A 22,125-nucleotide genomic window follows, 5' to 3' on the forward strand; every position below is an offset into this window, starting at 1 on the left:
GAGAAACAGGCTGAAGGGCTGTCAAACCCTTGGCTTTGAGTTTGAGTTGCCGATTCTTTCGGCACAATAGAGGGTGCTGGGCCACTTTGGACGGAGATAATGAAAGACAGTGGGAAGCATGAGCTCGCGGCACAGTTGTTGAGACCTGCCTCTACGTAAGTTAATTATATAGCTGCAGGGAGCAAAGGGCTTCAAGCTGAGCTGTAAGAAAAGGAACTCCAAAGCACGAGTCTGAGCTCTCTTGATTTACTGTCCTGTTCACAACAGAAATCAGAAAGCACAGGAGCTTAAATTTCTCACACATTCCAGGTGCAGTGAAAATGTAAAACTAGAAGTAATGAATTGGATCTACGAATGAGAAATGCTTCTGAATTCAGTGGGCCAGATACCGATCTGCTCTATTTCTCTTCGATTCATTTGTTGAATAAATTACATTGATATTGAATGATATGTGTGCCATTGCTGGAGTGTTTGATGTCTCTGGCCTATACTTGCTGGAATTTGGAAGAAGAAGCATGAGCTCATTGAAGCCTATTGAATATTGAAAGGTCTAGATAGAATGGGCGTGGAGAGGATGTTTCCAGTAGTGAGGGAGTCTAGGACCAGAGGGCACAGCTTCAGAATAGAAGGATGTCCCTTTAGAACAGAGATGAGGAAGAATTTCTTTCACCCAGAGGGTGGAGAATCAGTGGTATTCATTGCCACAAATAAATTCTGGGCTGAGAAGGGCAAGTCATTGGGTATATTTAAAGTAGAGGTTGATAGATTATTGATTAATCTGGGCATCAAAGTTTACAGGGAGAGAAGACAGGAGAATGGGGTTGAGAGGGAGAAAAAATGAGCTATAATTTAATGCTGGAATAGATTTGATGGGCTGAACAGCCTTATTGATTGATTGATTGAATAGAACAGGCCCTCCCAGCTCTTCGAGCCACACCGCCCAGCAACCACTGATTTAACCCTACACTAATCATGGGTCAAATAACAACAACCAATTAACATACCAACCAGTATGTCTTGGGTCTGTGGCAGGAAACTAGAGTACCCAGAGGAAACCCATGCAATCAAAAAGAATGTATAAACTCCTTACAGGACAGCAGTGGGAATTGAACCCTGGTTGCTGGCTAGCGGTGTGCTAATCACTTCGGTAGTGTACTGCTTAAACGCCTATTCTGCTCCTATGTATAATGGTTTTATTGCTGCTATGCCACCACTCCACTGAAAGTTGTGAGTGGCAACTGAGCCTGTGTTTTGAACGAGATTAGAGGTGCTATGACTTTCATGTGGTTTGATTGCTGCTGGTGTTTCAAATATCAGAGGAGGGTTAGCTTCATAAACCCATAGACTGAGGAACAGCTTCTACCCCAGAGCTGTGGCATCGATCACACCACCCTCACAGAACAATGATCGAAACTGTGAGCACACACAAGGACTCAAATACTTGCACCAACGGCACTTTGTGCATTACTGTGATATTCTGGTGCTGCTGCAACTTATTTTCTGCTGCTTATCTATTTAATACTGTTTTTCTATTACTGTCTTGTTTTTATCTACCGCTTTATTTAATTGCCTGAGAGGAAGCCAAACAGAATTTCATTGTATCTATGTATAATGACAATAAAGATCATTCATTCATTCATTTATTCATTCACCATGACATTTATTTCTCTTGGAAAAGCTGTTTTGTTTTTCTCCATCAAGTTAATCAGGCAGTGGTGGTCTGGAAGGAAAAAGAGATGGTGGATCATGTTAGATGATTCCTTGAGCAATCTGTCAAAGTATTTTTGCAGAGTTATCAATTGGAGCTTGCAAACAAATGCCAGGAACTTGATTGGTAGTGAAAAGGGCTGTTCCTGGAAGATATATTGTTAACAGCATCTTAATTCCACTTCATGCCTCCCTCGAGATGGCAGAGATGCAGATGACACTATCACTCAAGTCTAGGTATGGGGGGTTTCCAACCTGGGATCCACGGACTCTTTGCTTAATGGTATTGGCCAATGGCATAAAAAAGGTTGCGAGCCCCTGTTCTAGAATTTGTGATGGCCAAGGATCCCTGGAAAGACTTGCAATGCATCTTCATTGAAGTTTGTCCTGAGCAGCTGCCTAACACGGGGTTCAATGCAGTACAGTTGTTCCCAGGAACATACACTGAAACAAACATTTTCTGCTGCTAGAGGAGCATTAAGACAGGTGAAGGACACGTTTTGCTATTCCAAAAACCTGCTGATCTTCCAGTGCAAATGGTGGTCTGTAACCAAATACTACGGACTGGAACATTCCAGTCTGGGTGCTGAGTGGCACACTGAAGCTTGTTAACAGCTGCCACACTGGCTCTCTCGGGTAAAGTTCATAGTCTAAGGGCCTCTTGCCACCAGACGTTGAGGGAATGGGCTTTGTGCAATAACCAACTGTACATAAGAGCAAAATATAACCAAAGAACTCAGAGCAGGAGTAAGGTATCCAGTTTGTAGCAGCTATTCTATCAACCTAAAGCCGCTGCTGACGACCTAACATGGGTCGTTATCCCTGTATGATACGCCCTCTGATCATTCCAATAATAATGTTCCACAAAGAAATGTATTCAATCTTTTAGTAGCAACTTGCAAACCATACAATCTTGAAGTGATGCAATTGAGTGTAATTAAGCACTCAAGCACTTAAGCATAACTAAGCGGTCACCAAAAAATATATGACATCTGTTAGTCACCAGCTCCAAACTGAACTGCCTAGAACAAAGCACAAGTATGTAACTTATTCCCTTTGTCCTCACTCACATGACTAGTTACCATACTAAACATACAACACAGAATACAATGCAGATAGAGAACAGATAAATGGTTCCTACACACTCATTTGAGCTTGATATACCGGTCATCAAGGTCATAGTCTTCCACCTTAGCACAGTACTTATCTCCTTAACACTAGAAATCTACCAATCTTCATTTTACAAGAACACAATAACTGAGCCTCCACACCTGTTTGGGATAGATATCTCCGTGTTAGGGATTGCCCTTCTTATCAATCCTGAAAAGTTTACTGTTAATCTCCAGAAGATGTTTCCTTATCATGGACAGCTCAGTGAAAGGAACATCCTTCTTGAGTTTAGCCTGGCAAGCGCTTTTAATTAATTTCAATGAAATATCCCTTAATTTTTTGTAAACTCTTAAAGTTATAGTTCCAATCTACCAGATCTCTTACAGCAAACGCATCATCTTTGGAATCAGACTAATGAATCTTTCTCGCATCTCTGCTATAACAAGTGCATACTTGTACTTAAGTAGGGAGACTAAATCTGACATTGTCCTACAGTGTCCCCGTGTCACTACACAATTGCAATAAGGCTTCTTCACTTCTGTGGGGGTGGGAATGCAAGCTATAAGGCATTTCAAAAAGGCTCCAATGTGGTTTAGACAAGTTAGATAAGTGGGCAACTGCATGGCAGATGCAGTTTAATGTTACCTTATTCACCTTTAGATCTAAAACCAAAAAGATCCATTGTCATCTAACCGATACAGATCGGTAAAAGGGCGATGTAACTAGAACTGAGTGTCCTTAAACAACAGCTGCTCAAAGTAAGGGTTCAGGTTTAGTATGTAGTTTGGAAGGGAAATGATAGGTTAGTTTTCACAGTGAGAGATTTTTGTACAAGGCTGTGATTTTGAAATTGAGGAAGAATGGGAATGAATGAAGGTGAACTAGACTTATCTCTCCTGTGGCAGGACAAATCCATGGTGATAAATTGGGTTAATTACACCAATGTACATTGGAGTTTAGAAGTGATATGCTTAGCAGTACGAGTGCGATCACATGAGTTAAATATGATGTTCTCCTAAAGGGTTACTTAATGGGGAATGCTTGTGTGTGACCTTGTTTACCACGGGGAGTCTGATGCATGGGCAGCCACCACATCCTCCTACAGACAGTGTCTAGTGGCCTAGAATGCAAGATGACCGGGCAACCTCCACTGCTGCAGCCTTCCTCCATCTTCACTACCGTTGTGTTGTGTCTTCATCTTCTGCCACCTCCACCATTGAGGTTTTGCTTGGATCACTCTTCGTCTGGAATCTCCTCCTTGACCTTACCGCCATGGGTGACCCTACCAGGAGCTGAGCTCCAGATGGTATCACTGTCCGGATCTCAAGAACGCGCAAGCCTCTCCACCACGGCCTGGTGACGATCCTCAGGGAAATTCCTTTCAGTGAATAAACACAATTCACTGCTCTGTAGTTTACAATTGCTTATTTTATAAATATGTATCTCAGGAAAGAAAACATATATTTTACTTGTTATTATCTTTCAAAGAGAGATGTTGAAATAATGACTAATTAATGTTATGGTGCCTGAAAAGAATTTATTTACACAAGTCCCTGAGTACAATTATGAAAATAGTGAAATGCATTCTTAATGTGCTGAAGTTCACAGGAGCAGTGTGAACTGGAGATATTGGGATATATCCACCACAGGGAAGTGAGCACGGAGTTGAGATTGGAAACAAAATTTTTAAAAAAATGGCATTCTTTTTACTTTGATGAGGCAAAAGTTTCCTCAGTATTTTCTTTGGGATGGTGTCAAATGCAGAGGATGAAAATACATTTTGAATTCTCTTTATCCATTGATTTGTGGCTGTAAATCACTATCAGTGTTTTTCTAGACTCTCCATCTCCGTATCATATTCCCATCTTCTTAGTCCCAGCAAAACTTCCATCAAGACAAAAGGGTTTAATTCATCTTTAGCAATGAGGTAATGTGCTCATATTGAATCAGCAATATGATTTATAACCAATCTGATTATTTCTTTCTGTTAACTTGAAGAAAATATGTTTTTTAAGGGGCAAATTGCACTAGTTACGTCAGCAAGATATCCTAGCTGTTTCAGTCAGATAGATTGGGGTGGAAATGCAAGTTCAAAGTTTCTTCCATTTAGATACTCTGGTAAAGGTTGAACAGGTTAGGACTTTATTCCTTGGAGCACAGGAGATTTGAGAGATACTCAAAAATATGAGGGGTTTAGACAGGGTGAATATGTGCAGCTTAGGGTAAGAATAGAGTTAGAGGTCTTAGGTTTAAGGTGTAAGTTGAGAAATTTCAGGGTGAAGAACTTCACTCAGAGAGTGGTGTGAGTGTGGAATGAGCTGTCAGTGGAAGTGCTCGATGCAAGTCAGGTTCAATTGTAATATCTGAGGTTAAAGTTTGACACAGTGTTTTAGAGCAATGTTTGGCGCAATGTCTGAAGTTTGAATAGGTTCATGGATGAGGAAGTATGGAGGCCGGTGCAAGAAGATGGAATTAGAGTGACTAAAGGAAACGATTTCAGGAACTTATATCAGAAGAACTTCTCTGCAAGGTTTGGCAGTTACCTTAGTTAGTTTGTCAGGGTAATGCTGTAGTGTAGTGTTTAATGCAATGTTGTAGAGCCCCAGCAATTGCTGATTGTGGTTCACTTTTGCCTCTGTCTGTAAGGACATTCTCCCCATGACTGTGTAGTTCCACATGGTTCCAGCCTATAATGAATTACTGACCAATGAAATGTATGATGAATTAGTGACTAATTTGGTGTATAATGAGTTAGTGACCATTAGTCGGGTACAGGTTGTTAATAGTGACTCACCTGATGCCCTTCAAAGTGGGATTTCAGATTCTTAGGAAAATGCAAGGCAGCCAACCAGTTTTTGATTGTAATTTCAGATTCTTTGATGGTCTATTTATCCGTCATTGCATGATTGAACACCCTGGATGTCTCTAACAGTCTGCTCTGAAATGAAGTTTTCCACAGTCCGCATCTGTCTTTCCCACTTGGGGAAAAAATACAGATCTTTATCAGGGAAAAATCTTGCTTTATTTCCCCACAGATCTCTTCGTCATACCAGTGTTCATTCATCACAAGGAATAGAGCAGCCTGCCAATGCTCAAAGTTCAAAGTAAATTTATTATTAAAGTATGCATATGTTCCATTTACTTCCTTGAGATTCATTTTCTTGCAAGCACTTGTAAGAGAAACACTTACAGCTTTCTGGTTATACTCCGAATACTCCACAGATATGTAACATATTCACAAATGCTAAAACACACACAGACACTGATACTGTACATAGACATAGGCATGCTGACTGTGATATGTGTGCGCGTGCACGCACACACACTCACTCTCACACTCAATAAATAAATATTAACACATAAGTTGTTGGGCGAACTCACCAGATCAAGCACATCTTTTGAAGTGAATAAATAATCGGTGCTTTTTTTCCAAGACCCTTTATCAGGACTGGAAAGGAAGGGGGCAGAAACTAGAACAAGAAGGTGGTGAGGGAGGAAGGAGTACAAGCTGGCAGGTGATTAAAGATTCAAAGGTTCATTTTATTGTCAAAGTACCCATGTACAATACAACTCTGATATTTGTCTTCTCCAGAAAGCCATGAAATACAGAAAAGAGAAAAGACATCAACCCCCTCCCTGCATTAAAAGGAAAAAGAAGCAACACTCACAAACCCCAAAGCCCCCACACCATCCCTTGCCCAAAAGCTAACAGATTGCCCACATGGAAAATGGCAGCTGGAACAAGAAACCCCAAACCTTCTAACCCCCTCCCTCTCAAAACAAAACAGCAACAATAGTATCAAACCCCCAACTGCCTCCCTCCCAAAAAAGATCAGTGACAATAACATCAAGCCATCAATGCCCTCTGTTACAAAAAAAGCGAATGTTGCTCAAGGTTGCCAGCATCTGCAGAATCTCTTGTGTTAGTAAAAGAAAGGTCTGTTATACATAAAATTGCACACAGTGAGCAAAAGAAAGAATAATGTACAGCAAAACAAAATCAATAGAAAATCAAAAGAACTTTATTAGCTGATGTATGCATCAGAACAATTTAAGACTGTGGAAATATTGATAGATCTGAGTAGGTATACAATTACTTAAACACAAGTGCATTCAGTTTTGTGTATACCGAGCATGAACAACAAATAAGCTTTTCAGTTCAGGAGCATTTGTCGCTCCTAAACACAAAGCGAATATATTATCTCCATGTTAGCATTTGCATCTGTGTGGCAGAATTTGGTGAGTAGAAGCGCCACTTTAGGTAGCTTTGGGAGACGATGATCACCCTCCAGTCAATTCTTTAACATGCTTTGGGATTCCATCATCCAGCGGTCGCTGAAACATTTAAAAATTGCAAATCTGTTGCAGGACAAGATATTAAGTTGAAGGCATCTGATTTACATATTTTGGCCTTTAGCTCTCTTATAGCTAGGAGGATGCTTTTGTTTAAATGGAAAGATGTTCTTCCTCCTGCTCATGCTCAGTCGTTATGTGACGTTATGTCACGTTTAGATTTAGAGAAGATTCGTTGTTCAATTTCTGATTCTCACCAAGACTTTCAAACATTGTGGGGACCTTTTCCGAGTTATTTTCAAAACCTTCAATTCGTTATTTAAACTCAAATGTTGACTATTATTAATTTTTATTATATATACCTTCTTTTCTCCTTAATGAACAGCTTCGGTCTTGGTAGGGGTTAGATTTTTTTTCTTTTGTAATAAATTAGTATAGTTTAACATAACTATTGATTAACTTATATGAATACGGGATAATGTAATTGTTATTATGAACAGATGTAATGTAACTGGTGTTTTTTAAAAATCTTTTCTGACCTCTTATATACTCTTTATTGTACTCTGTATTCCTCTATGTAGAAACTAATATAAATATTGGAAAAGAAGTAAAGTTGCAAATCTTCCAGAAAAAAGAAACTCTGAAAATTAAGAATGTGAGAGATTGTGAGATGGGTTAATAGGTTAGTTGGTTGCATGGGTGTAATTAGGCAGTGTGGGTTCATTGGGACGGAAGAGCTTGTAACCTTGCTGTATATTTCAATAAATAAAAGTAAATTAAAAATAAAAATTCTTCACTTCATTACTTATCAATAAGCTGATTTGTAGATTTGATATTGAGCTTTGATATAAAATCAACTCGCTAGGAAGTGGTTATACATAGTTTAAAACCCTACTGGAATTGATGACATGTAATCCATGGCACTAATCACAGAGAGAAACCCAGGTAATAATTTGTATCAATGACATCTTAGCTACTCTGGTGCGTGGCTCAAAGGTCACATTGTTTAAAAGTTGACTTAGATGTGCCTTGCAAAAGAGGGTGCTGCATACAAGTGTTGCATTTCCGTTTAATTTCTGGATCCTTGGGGTTCTTCTGGGAGTCAAAAATGGCGAGCATTCTTAATTCCAAGATTTCATTTATTTTAGTGTACAAACAAACATGCAAATACTAAGCAAACTAAATAAAGAGCTGAGAGTGATGCTAAGAGGGGAATTAATGCTAAGTGTAAGACAAAGGAATAAAAGATGGCACTTTTGAAAAATCTATCACTTATAGATCAGGAAATTTTCTTAGCTAGCGGTAAATTAGTCAATAGACTGCATAATTAAAACAGTTACATCAAGTGGTTAGTGTGCTACTACCTATGCGATAAAGGTGATAAACCATTAGTTTAGCTGCTATACCGCTTTCTGCTAGTGAGTGTGAAAAATACATGAGTTTGTTAAAAAGTTCAAATCTTATAAAAAGTATTATTTTAAAAAAACAGTATTTTCCAACAGAAGAAATGGTAAGGACATTTCATATCTTGGGAGAAAATGAATGATCTCTTATCTATTTATTTTTGAAAGCTGGAGTGGTGCAGAATGGTTTGGAGGTGACAGGAAATAGGACAGTCTAAATCACAACATACTAGACTGCAATGCTTGAAATGTTGGTGGCAGTGGGGTCCTTTACTTCTCTGGGTAAACCTTTGACCCTTACATGAGCTTTTGGCCATTTCTTTTCACTGAAATGCTGGACAAGAAGATTATAGGAACATTAAACCTGTCTGAAATATCACATTATTTCAAGGATGATGACAGCAAAGTCCACAAGAATGTAAGGCAGTCAACATTGTAGTCCTGATGATGACAGTAATATGTTAATAATTGTGGAGGGGACATACTTTCATGAGCCTATTTGTCTCTTAGTCGGGGGGGGGGAGGGCTGATTGAAAGAAATGACAGATGTTACATTTCTTGTAACCTACAGAGATACAGCTGTTGTAGAGGATCAAAATGTTGAGTCGACTGAAGCAAGAATGTATGGAACGCAAAATGCTTTCACTGTTTCATTCCCATAGCATTGGAACGCTTATTTTCATACTTGAGTGTGAGAACTTGACTCCCTAACTTAACCCTTTAAGTAAACTCAAAACTTTTAGGCATGCAATGGCTTACAAATTCATGAGCGACAAGATTAAAGTTGCAAAGAATGAGGTTTGAATGGAAGTAAGAAGTATTTATGCAGAGATCAGCCAGTGTTCCTTTGGGGTAGGTTGTTGAGTTAGCCTGATAGAATCAAGGCACACTACTGTGAGATGTGCTCAGAATCCATATTGCATTGTGGACATGTCATTATGAGAGATTCTTGCAAATCAAATAACCAAAATATAATATTAGGTGTGAGAAGAGCAGATTCAATAAATCTGTCACTGCATTTGTTAAACTGTCAGCAGGAGTATTGCATGAAGCTGGATTGAGTTGCCAGAAAGGATGGTTGAAGTAATAGGAAGTGTTGTAATGGGAGATGCTGGGATGAAAGGAACCAGAGGATCATCTTCATTCCGATACATGGTGTGAACAGGGAGGGAGATTCATGGCCTAGTAGAGTGAAATTAACTAATAACCATGTTCAAGGTAGTCCTGTTTAAAGTAAATGACCTCTTCAGTAAAAATAATTGGACTTTGCTTAACCTTCGGAAGGGTGTCAGCCTTAATGGTTCAATTTAATATAGTGAAACCCCGATTTTACGCGCCGCGATTTAACGTGAATTCGGATATAACGCGATGAGTCCTTGAACTCCATGTCCATCCATGTCCACATGAAGTCGTTACCACTTGAGTACACTCATAGCAGCAATACTTGGATGACAAGTGTCATCTTTGAGGATTGGTTTCACAAAACTTTTGTCCCTGCCATCTGCACTCATTTGCTCAGGCAAAAGCTAGAACCCAAAAGCTCACGGCCAGTGACATGCTAAGTTCAAGTAAGGAACACTCGATCGCTTTTTAAAGAAATAAATTGTAAATGATGATTGCTAGTATTCTTGAATGTTTTTATTTGTTGTTTTGTGTATTAAAAACTTTACTAAAAATTAATTTGTGTTTTAATTTCTATAGTGACAACAACGATTTATTCGTGGAATTCTTTAATTCGAAGGTAATTTGCTTGCCAGAAAGTAAATGTGCAAAAAAATGGGTCAAATAGGGCGAAAATAAGGGTGTTTTAGGATGTTAGGTCAACATTGGGTCAGTTTGAATGCTTTTTAATCGTGATGACATTTTATGGACCCAAATGATCGCGTTATAACAGGGTTTCACTATATCAGAGAATGTATCCGGTATCCAACCTGAAATTCTTACTCTTCACAGAGACATTCATGAAACAAGAAACTCCAAAGAATAATTGACAGTAACATCAGAACCACAAAGCCCCCCCCCCCCCCCGACGCACAAGCAGCACTAGAGGCATCGACCTTCCACCTCTCCACACTTGCACTGAAACCCCACCCCCCACTGTCACTGCACCATGCAAGCAATAGCAAAAGTATCCAAAGGGACCTTGATCGAGAGTCCATAACCCAGCACTTGGGTATCTCAGCCAGGCTCTTTCCCTCCATCGAGGGAGAGTGAGGCCGCTCCTGCAACAACGAGAGCGGGAGACCAGCAACTAGCTGTTCCAATGTTAGAACTTTTCCACAGCACTTATTGATCCCAAGCCTCCCGACCCGAGGGCTTGTCGCATTTAACAGGCATATCTAAGAATTATAGCTTAATTCTGCTGCCTGCAAATTGTTGGGAGAAAATAATAAAAAAAATATTCTTTCTCTTTTTTTAAAGAATAGATACAAATAAGAAGTAGAAACTGGAGCAGCCAAGTTGTTCCCTGCTGCGTTCTCCATTATGTTTTACTTCAGAGTAACGTTCCTGCACTAACCCGGTTTCCCTTTATTCCTCTCATATGCAAATATGTACTGATCTCTGTCTTGAATGACTGATTGACTGAGCTTTCACAACCATTTCACAACCATTTTGGGTAGAAAATTCTAGAAGTTCAATATCCTCTGTGTCAAAAATATTCTCCTCAATGGTGTCCAGAATGGCCTACTGCTTTTGCTGAAAGAGGAGGGGGAGGGTAAGATATGTATGGAGATAAAAGACCACTCCCCGCTGAACGTCGACGGCTCCTCGGTAGAGATCGTTCAGAGCACCAAATTTCTTAGTGTTCACCTGGCGGAGAATCTCACCTAGTCCGTCAACACCAGCTCCATAGTAAAGAAAGCCCAGCAGCGTCTCTACTTTCTGCGAAGGCTGAGAAAAGTCCATCTCCCACCCCCCCATCTTCATCACACTCTACATGGGTTGTATTGAGAGCGTCCTGAGCAGCTGCGTCACTGCCTGGTTCGGAAACTGCATCATCTCAGATAGCACGACCCTGCAACGGATAGTGAGGTCAGCTGAGAAGATCATCGGTGTCTCTTTTCCCGCCATTATGGACATTTAACTACCTACTGCATCCCCAAAGCATTATGAAGGACCCCACTCACCCCTCATACAAACTCTTCTCCTTCCTGTCATCTGGGAAAAGGCACCGAAGCATTTGGGCTGTCACGACCAGACTATGTAACAGTTTCTTCCCCCAAGCTATCAGACTCCTCATTACCCAGATACTGGACTGACACCAACTTACTGCCCTCTACTGTGCCTATAGTCTTGTTTATTATTTATTGTACTGCCTGCACTGTTTTGTGCACTCTATGCAGTTCTGGGTAGGTCTGTAGTCTAGTGTAGTTTTTTTTTTCCTGTGTTGTTTTTACATAGTTCAGTGTAGTTTTTGTACTGTTTCATGTAGCACCATGGTCCTGAAAAATGTCTCAATTTTTCTGTGTACTGTACCAGCCGTTATGGTCGAAATGACAATAAAAAGTGACGACTTGATGTGAAGTTGGCAGAAATAGTGATAGATGGTGTATTGAATGCAGAGGCTGCTGAGGTGGAAAGTAAGGATCAGGAGAACTCTATCTTTGCTTGAAGATGAAAGGTGTTGAGTGCATGAACATGGAAAATAAATGTGATGTGGTCAAGTTAATTCTGGATTCTGCTAATTGGGATGGAGGGGTCTTCATGATTCAGGAAGACAGAAAACTCCAGAGCAGCAAAGTGGAATATTTTAATCACTGGAGCTAAATAAAGGGAATCTCTTTTGTTGGACAAAGTAGTTGAGACATAAACACATGCAAAATGTTGGAGGAACTCAGCAGGTCGGGCAGCATCTACAAAAAAGAATACAGAGTCAATGTTTTGGGCCGAGACTGGGAGTGAGCTGCCTCTTATAGGATGTTTGTTTAGATAAAAAGATAGATACTTTATTGATCCCAAAGGAAATTAGTGTCACAGTAGCGTAACAAGTGTACAGATACACAAATATTAGAAAAGTAGTAAGAAAGAATAAAAAATAAGTTATCTCAAACAGGAGAGGGTCATCACTTTCTTTGGCTATAGATTGACTCATTATAGAGCCAAATGGCTGAGGGTAAGAATTACCTCATATAGTGCTCTTTGGGGCAGTGAAGTTGTCTTAGTCTTTTTCTAAAAGTGCTCCTCTGTTCAGCCAAGGTGGCATGCAGAGGGTGAGAAGCATTGTCCGGAATTGCCAGAATTTTACATAGGGTCCTTTGTTCTACCACAGCCTCCACTGAGTCCAGTTTGACTCCTGTAACAGAGCCAGCCTTTCTAATCAGTATATTGAGCCTGTCGCCTGAGATGGTGACAGATCCAGAAAGTGAAGGCAGATGTCAAACATGTAACATATGAAAGTGAGTACAGGGAAAAATTAATGATGTACAGTATGTAATGGCATTTTTGAGTTCTGCCCGAGTACAGGAAGCAGCAAACTGTCAGTGATATACTGGAAGATGATATGAGGCAGGAAATCCGAACAGGAATGTAGCAAAAAATTATTCTGTGTCTCCTACAAAAAACAACCAAAGCTTGGACTCATATGAGTTCCCATAGCAGTGCAATCAATCTGGAGAGCGCAAATGGAGTTGAAAGAAGTCGTTTTGTTTTTTTAATGCTTAGATGTTTAAACATTTTGAAACCTGAAGTCTTTGGCATCTTGTTCATACTGTTTTTAATTCTCTCTTGCTGCTTTTCGAAACTACACGTAAATGTAGTAATATCTAAATGATTAAATCCCATTATATTCATCAAGTGAAAAATGGGCCTTTAATTGAGTTTAAAGCTGTGTTTGATATTTTTAAAGAATTAGTTCAGCCAGACAGAGCATATTAATGGAGGAAAACTGGTTCAGGCTTTACTTTATCTTATTAGAGATAGAGCACAGGAGCAGGCCCTTTGAGCCCAATGAGTCCACACTGCCCAACTACACGCATGTGACAAATTAACCCACTGATCCACGTGCCTTTGGAGGTGGGAGGAAACTGGAGCATTAGGGAAACTCCTTACAGACAGTGGTGGGATTGAAACTGAATCACTGGCACTGTAATAGTTTTATGCTAAGCTCCTTGCATGGCCCAGCGGAAGTAACAGAGAGCCCTCAGAGTAATCTGAAATGCCGCAGTTGTAAGTGAACCCAGGGAGAATTAAGTTTGGTGGGACAAGAACAGGCTGAGATAATTTTCTACTAGAACAATTCTGCTTAAGGATGTTGAGCAGGAGGCTGAGAGTCTGCATGGCTAGATGCATGAAACTATGAAGGGAAGATCTTCTGAGGACATAAGACATAGGAGCAGAATTAAGCCATTTTGGCCCATTGAGTCTGCTCCACCATTTAATCATGGCTGATCCTTTTTTCGTCTCCTCCTCAACCCCAGTTCCTGGCCTTCTCCCCTAACCTTTGATGCCATGTCCAATCAAAAACCTATCAACCTCTGCCTTAAATACACCCAACAACCTGGCCTCCACAGCTGCATATAACCATATAACAATTACAGCACAGAAACAGGCCATCTTGGTCCTTCTAGTCCATGCCGAATGCTTACACTCACCTAGTCCCACTGACCCGCACTCAGCCCATAACCCTCCATTCCTTTCCTGTCCATATACCTATCCAATTTTACTTTAAATGACAATACTGAACCTGCCTCTACCACTTCTACTAGAAGCTCATTCTACACAGTGACCACTCTCTGAGTAAAGAAATTCCCATTCATGTTACCCTTAAACTTTTGCCCCCTAACTCTCAACTCATGTCCTCTTGTTTGAAACTCCCCTACTCTCAATGGAAAAAGCCTATCCACGTCAACTCTATCTATCCCCCTCATAATTTTAAATACCTCTATCAAGTCCCTCCTCAACCTTCAATGCTCCAAAGATTAAAGACCTAACTTGTTCAATCTTTCCCTGTAACTTAGGTGCCAAAACCCAGGTAACATTCTAGTAAATCTTCTCTGTACTCTCTCTATTTTGTTGACATCTTTCCTATAATTTGGTGACCAGAACTGTACACAGTACTCCAAATTCGGCCTTACCAATGCCTTGTACAATTTTAACATTACATCCCAACTCCTATACTCAATGCTCTGATTTATAAAGGCCAACATACGAAAAGCTTTCTTCACCAACCTATTCTCGTGAGATTCCACCTTCAGGGAACTATGCAGCATTATTCCTAGATCACTCTGTTCTACTGCATTCCTCAATGCCCTACCATTTACCATGTATGTCCTATTTTGATTATTCCTACCAAAATGTATCACCTCACACTTATCAGCATTAACCTCCATCTGCCATCGTTCAGCCCACTCTTCTAACTGGCCTAAATCTCTCTGCAAACTTTGAAAACCTATTTCATTATCCACAATGCCACCTACCTTAGTATCATCTGCATACTTACTAATCCAATTTACCACCTCATCATCCAGATCATCAATGTATATGACAAACATCATTGGACCCAGTACAGATCCCTGAGGCACACCAGCCTCCAACCTGACAAACAGTTATCCACCACTACTCTCTGGCATCTCCCATTCAGCCACTGTTGAATCCATTTTACTACTTCAATATTAATACCTAACAATTAAACCTTCCATGTGGAACCTTGTCAAAGGCCTTACTGAAGACCAGATGGACAACATCCATTGCTTTACCCTCGTCAACTTTCCTCGTAACCTTTTCAAAAAATTTAATAAGATTTGTCAAACATGACCTTCCACGCACACATCCATGTTGACTGTTCTACCTGCATGTGGCAACAAATTCTACAAATTCACCACCCTTTGGCTAAAGAAATTTCTCCACATCCATTTTGAAAGGGCGCCCTTCTATCCTGAGGCTGTGCCCTCTTGTCCTTGACTCTTCCACCATGGGAAACATCCTTACCACATCTGCTCTGTTTAGACCTTTCAACATTCGAAAGGTTTCAATGAGATCCCCCCCTTGTCCTTCTGAATTCCAGCGAGTACAGACCCAGAGCCATTAAATGTTCCTTTATGATAGCCCCTTCATTCCTGGATTCTCCCTTGTGAACCTCCTCTGGACACTCTCCAATGCCAGCACATCTTTTCTAAGATGAGGGGCCCAAAACTGTTCACAATACTCAAGGTGAGGACTCACCAGTGCCTTATAAAGCCTCAGCTCTTGTATTCTAGACCTCTTGAAATGAATGCTAACATGGCATTTTCCTTCCTCACCTCTGACTGAACCTGCAATTAACCTTTAGGGTGTTCTGCACAAGGACTCCCAAGTCCCTTTGCATCTTAGATTTTTGGATTTTAGAAAATAGTCCACATATTTATTTCTATTACCAAAGTGCATGACCCTGCATTTTCCAACATTGTATTTCATTTGCCACTTTCTTGCCCATTCTTCTAATCTGTCTAAGTCCTTCTACATCCTACCTGTTTCCTCAACACTACCTGCCCCTCCACCAATCTTTGTCTCATCTGCAAACTTGGCAACAAAGCCATCTATTTCATCAGCTAAATCATTGATATACAGCATAAAAAAAAGTAGTCCCAACACCGACCCCAATGGAACACCACTAGTCACTGGTAGCCTACCAGAAAAGGATCCTTTTATTCCTACTCGCTGCCTGCTACCAAATCAGCTAATGCTCGAACCATGTTAATAACTTTCCTGTAATACCTTGGGCTCTTAAATTAGTAAGCAGTCTCATGTGTGGGACCTTGTCAAAGGCCTTCTGAAAGTCCATATAAACAACATCCATGCATCTATCCTACTTGTAACCCCCTCAAAGAATTCCAACAGGTTTGTCAGGTAGGATTTTCCCAGAAAGAAACCATGCTGACTTTGCAGTATCTTGTCCAGTGTCACCAAGTACTCCATCACCTCATCCTTAATAATTGACTCCAACATCTTCCCCAACCACTGAGGTTAGGCTAACTGGTCTATAATTTCCTTTCTGCTGCCTTCCTCCTTTCTTAAAGAGTGGAGTGACATTTGCAATTTTCCAGTCCTCTGGCACCATGCCAGAGTCCAATGATTTTTGAAAAACAATCTCTAACACTACCTCTTTCAGAACCCTAGAGTTCATCTCGTCTGGGTGACTTATGTACCTTTAGGTCTTACAGCTTTTTGAGCACCTTCTCTCTTGTAACAGTAACTGCATCCACTTCTCTTCCTTCACACACTACCACATCAGGTATACTGCTAATGTCTTCCACAGGGAAGACTGATGCAAAATACTCATTTAGTTCATCAGCCATCTCTTTTTCCCCATTATTATTTCTCCTGCCTCATGAAGCCTGATTTGAACTGGAAGAATGCCTAGTTAGGATTGCAGCAAACCAAATTTCTGAATTTGACATCTTTCACGTGGTGCTACGTACACTCATATAACATGTGGACACATTCTGAACTAGAGCTCCAGTCATTACCTAGTGGTCCAATTGACCATTTGAGATTCCTTCTGGGATGGAAGTGCATTAGGTATGTTGATAACTTCGGATCCTCTTAACGCTCTAGTTTCATGGTTTTTGCTCAGAACCATAAAGGATATTAATGTACTTGAGAAGGAGCAGGAAATATTTGGAAGGCTGCTACTAGATTCTGGGAAGTGTGCTGTCAGGATTTTTTACTTTAAGATTGGGCTGTTTTCCTCCTGACAGGAGGTTTATAGCTGTGAAGAAATATCATTAGATGGATGTGCGCATGTGGGTGGATAGAGCTTAAAGGAGATAAATGCAAAGCAATTAGTAACAGATCAAGTAAAGAATTTAACTAGGAATTATTTTATACACTGGGAAGGAGCACTACTGCCAAATGGAATGATTAAAACTGCATCAACAGGATGTCCAAACATGAGAGGGGAGATTTAGTGAGAACACATTGGTTGAGATCTGCAGAAGCAAGTAGAGATGGGAGAGGCTTTGTTTAAATATTGCTACCAGCATTGTCTAGTTATATCAAATATCTGTTTTTATGTTTTAGATTTCTGTCTTTGCTGTTCTTTTCAAAGAAGTGTGCTTGCACCTGAACATAAGACCATATGATATAGGAGCAGAATTAGGCTCATCGAGTCTACTCTGCCATTTCATCATGGCTGATCCATGTTCCCTCTCAGCCCCAATCTCTCGCCTTCTCTCTGTGTCCCTTCATGCCCTGATCAGTCAAGAATTTATCAACCTTTGCCTTAAATATACACAATGATTTGCCTCCACAGCTGCCTGTGGCAATGAATTCCATAGATTCACCACTCTTTGGTGAAAGAAGTTTCTCAATTCCCCTCTGTTCTGAGGTTGTGTCCTCTGGTCCAAGATTCTCTCACCATAAGAAACATCCTCTCCACATCCTCACTATCGAGGCCTTTCACCATTCGATAGGTGTCAATTAGGTCCCTCCTCATTCTTCTGAATTCTGTTGATTACAGGGCCAGAGCCTTCAAACATTCTTCCTGGAGTCATTTTGATGAACCTCCCTTGAGTCCTGTCCAGTGTCAACACATCCTTTCCTAGATAGGGAGATTGAAACTGCTCATAGTGAGGCCTCACCAGTGCCTTATAAAACCTCAACATGACTGCCACTCCTCCCAAAATCCACCAATTCTAGCTTGACATTAGATTATAGACTATCCTTGAAGTTAATTGAGACATTGAAATAAAGAGAGGTTTGTTGAAGCCTGTTAACATACTTTGCGCAGAATCATTGATATGCTCCTGGACATTAGTGAAGAGTGACTCCAGTCCCTTTCTCACATTTCTGATTTCAAGATTTTGCTTGCAGTGAACATCATAATTAAAAAGTCCAGTACATCAAATATGTTTTAAAGCACATTTTCACAGCACTGCTGGCATCTAATCATAGCCTTCAGTTACTTGGAAGGTTAAAAGAGCTGGCCTCTGACCCCTGACCCTTGCGCAGTAGGGGAGGTGGTGTCAGTTCCAACAAAACCAAACCAAGAGGGCCCAGTGAGGACTGATGTCAATGACGAAGCCTTTTACTGGCCTGCCTGTCAAATCTCGTAACCAAACATCAGTGGACCCCTGGGGAAAGGAAACTGATCTGGATAGACAACTGAAAACGAAATGCGTAAAGGATACAAGGAAGCAAGAGAGGCGAGACCATGCCAGACCTTATATACTTGTCCAAATGATTTCAATAAGAGCTCACCAGTATGTTGGACTGCTGAGTGATGCCAGTCCTTCATTGTAGGAGGCCCTGGGTGTTGAAGAGTCTTTGGGATTCTTGCGGAAATACAATTCGTACAGTTTCTTGCCACATGTCCAATCCTTGGATTCAGGGTTCCTTTCAAGCAACAGGGACACCATTCCCTGTGCAAGTGGCTGGGAACACAGTGCAACTGTGACAAATACACTCAGTGGCCCCTTTATTAGCTACAGGAGTGCACCTAATAAAGAGGCCATAGGAGTGGAACCCAGTGTTGTCTTCTGCTGCTGTAGCCCATCCACTTGAAGGTTTAACATGTTGTGCATTCAGAGAAGCTCTTCTGCACACCACTGTTGCAAAATGTGGTTATTTGAGTTACTGTCACCTTCCTGTCAGCTTGAACCAGTCTGGCCATTCTGCTCTGACCTCTCTCATTAACAAAGAATTTTCACCCACAGAACTGCGGCTCACAGCAACACACACAAAATGCTGGAGGGACTCAGCAGGCCTGGCAGCATCTAGGAAAAGAGTACAGTTAACGTTTCGGGCTGAAATCCTTTGGCAGGACTGCTCACAGGATCTTTTTTTTTGTTTTACACACCATTCTCTGTAAACTCTAGGGAATGTTGTATGTGACAATCCCGGGAGATCAGCGGTTTCAAACACCCTGTATGGCACCAACAATCATTCCACGGTCAAAGTCACTTAGATTGCATTTCTTACCCATTCTGATCTTTGGTTTGAATAACAACTGAACGTCTTGACCATGTCTCCATGCTTTTATGCATTGAGTTGCTGCCACATGATTATCTCATTTGATATTTGCATGAAAGAGCAGGTGTACCTAATAATGTGGCCACTGAGTATATGTTGAGAACCAGTGGCATGAAAGTGATGCTGGGGCAGTTGGAAGGTTTAGGTCGGCTCAAGTGTTGACAAACTTAAAAATGGATGCTCTCTCAGGACCCAGCAAAGCAACCCAGTTACAATGGACTTGGGCCTCCCACTTCAGTGAAATGGCTGCTGTTTCATAACTTTCATGCAATAGCTTCAAAACCATTGTTGCTGATATTCTGCAAAAGTCTAAGATATGTTTCAGGGCCCCCTGGAGTTGAGGTTTGGTGCCATTGTTACCATCTTGGGTAAACCAGAGATCATTCAAGTGCAAGCCTCGCCAGCAATGCCCACCACCTCAAAGTAGGTACTAAAAGAAACTGGAGACACAGGGATCCATTATAGAAGTCTGTATCTTGGTATCATTAGTGGCAACTTTTCAATTAATGTACATGCACACATTCTTGCACGCAGGTGTGTAAACACACACACACACACACACACACACACACACACACACACACACACACACACACACACACACACACACACACACACACACACACACACACACACACACACACACACACACACACACACACACACACACACACAATATTATCATATATTATAGATTTTACCCAAACTGTAAGCCTTATAACCTCGCCATAGACTGGCGTCCTATCCAGGTGTGGAAGTCTCGTACTCTCAGTCGCGTCACGCCACTGAAACCGGCATAAGCACTGACCTGATGAGCCTGTAAGGGAATTAAAACAAAATCTTTTTTATAGACCTTAGCTGTTTATATTGATTTTTAATTAATTGTTAAAGCTTAATGCCCTTTAAACAGATTGATGTAAATGAAACTAAACAATCATATTGAGTAGTTAGTTTGTTTTTACATTTAACTTGCACTGACCTTGTGGAGTCTGGGGTGTTGTGGCATCTGGACAAGGAATAAGAGGAGCTTATTCTACTCAGTAGAGTGGAAGAGCTGGGTCCCCACTGTGCTCCACAGGAAAGACGTGGTGTCATTGCAATTCTCCACAAGGATCAGAGCCTGTCTTCAACCAAAGCTGCTGAGAAGTGATTCACTGAAGTCCAGCTGCCCTGAGGGTCGACATCAGAGGGTTCAAAAGTTCAACCTGTGACCTTGAAGGCGTATTACAGCTCATCACTCAGAGGTTGTGGGCCGTGGTGCACTGTCAGAGGTAATTGCTCTTGGATGTTAAACCGAGGTATCATCTGCCAAATTCTTAACAATGGCCCCTTACTTTTACCCGGTCATTGATACGTGACACAAACAGCGTCTCCAGTGCATTCAACCTTTTCTTTTGTCACTAAACTTCCTGTCAACCATTACCATTGGCTTTCTGCCACTGACCCTGTTTTGAGTCTAATTGGCCAGGTATCGTTATATCTTGTGGGGGCACTTACTTTCCTGATATGTCTAACCATATAGCATTGCCTCCTTTGACCCACCTTCCTCGCTCCGCAAAGATATCAACCCGTTTGGTCACCACAACTTCCTCTTACTTTTAACCCATGCTTCTCTGGTGCTGATTTATGCCACCACTGATATTAGGCTGTCTGGGTTCAAGTCACATTCTAATCCATTCCCCCTCTCCCCACTCCCCCATCCTATTTGAAAGAATAGTTCAGTATTAACTGGTCTTCTAGCACTGTGCCTCGAGGTAAAGCCCACCAGAAAATGAAAAGAGAGTGGTGATTGCAAGCCATATGGTGGTTTGGTAGTTCAAAGTACATTTATCATCAAAGTATAGACGCATTATAAAACTCGGAGATTTGTCTTCTCCAGACAGTCGTGAAACTAAGAAAACCATCAGCCACCCCCCCACATGCAAAAGATAAAAATCGTGCTAACTACATCAAGAACATCAACCACTCCCCCAATGCATAGAAAAGAAATTGTGCAAAAAAACCCAACAACAAATGGTTAAATCCGGTCTGACTGGAATACTTGAACCCAAGACTACTGTGAGTTGTTGCATGAGGTGTCACAACATCATTGAACTTTTGACTCATTAAGCTATTCAGACCCTGGTGAATAACTACAGAGGATGAAGTTAGGACACACTGACTTTTTTGCCATGTGGAATATAAAGTTGAAATGTTCCAGCAAAGTCTGACACTCTTGGAAATACAAGGAAGTTGAATCGCTGTTGATTTCTGAACAAAGTCAAAAAAAGAATGTTGTGCAATGAAAATTTAGTTGAAGATTAACTTATGTTCACAGGAATTAAGAATGAGAAATCACCCTATTGAAACAAAATTCTGACAAGAATAATTATTGCCAGGCTCTTCCCTGAGGCTGGATAGTTTATCATCTCAGGAAAAGGAGTCCACCATTTAGGATTCAGGCCTGGCTCATTAGATATTGTGCACCTTTGGAGATTTGAATTCCAGGAGCTGTGAATGTTCAGTAATTGTGTATAAGGATCTAGTGCTTTCCTGGTGTATATGACAAATTAACTCTTCTCGGGCTTCCAGCTGGATAAGTGACTGATTTAACCAATGTTTCAATTACAAACTCTGCCGTCATCATCAGGGATGATGCCTGGCATGTCTAGTCAGGCAATCCTGC

The 22,125-nt window shown here is 40.9% G+C and overlaps 1 protein-coding gene and 1 long non-coding RNA gene across 5 annotated transcripts in view; one reads left to right on the plus strand and one right to left on the minus strand.

Annotated features, from left to right (window-relative positions):
- Positions 1-22,125, plus strand: part of LOC132382201 (multiple epidermal growth factor-like domains protein 6) — a 418,396-nt gene that overhangs the window by 74,719 nt on the left and 321,552 nt on the right. The gene's annotated exons all lie outside the window — the stretch shown is intronic.
- On the minus strand, positions 1,672-20,829 carry LOC132381944 (uncharacterized). 2 transcript variants are annotated; one of them, XR_009508145.1, is made up of 3 exons: positions 20,440-20,829; positions 20,162-20,277; positions 1,672-1,720 (listed from the first exon to the last, which is right to left on the minus strand). It is a non-coding gene; the product is annotated as an uncharacterized LOC132381944 (long non-coding RNA). The 2 variants fall into 2 exon arrangements; XR_009508144.1 differs by lacking the exon at positions 1,672-1,720 and adding an exon at positions 5,948-7,152.

The sequence above is a fragment of the Hypanus sabinus genome, chromosome 27 (genome assembly GCF_030144855.1).
Source record: "Hypanus sabinus isolate sHypSab1 chromosome 27, sHypSab1.hap1, whole genome shotgun sequence".
Lineage (NCBI taxonomy): Eukaryota > Metazoa > Chordata > Chondrichthyes > Myliobatiformes > Dasyatidae > Hypanus > Hypanus sabinus.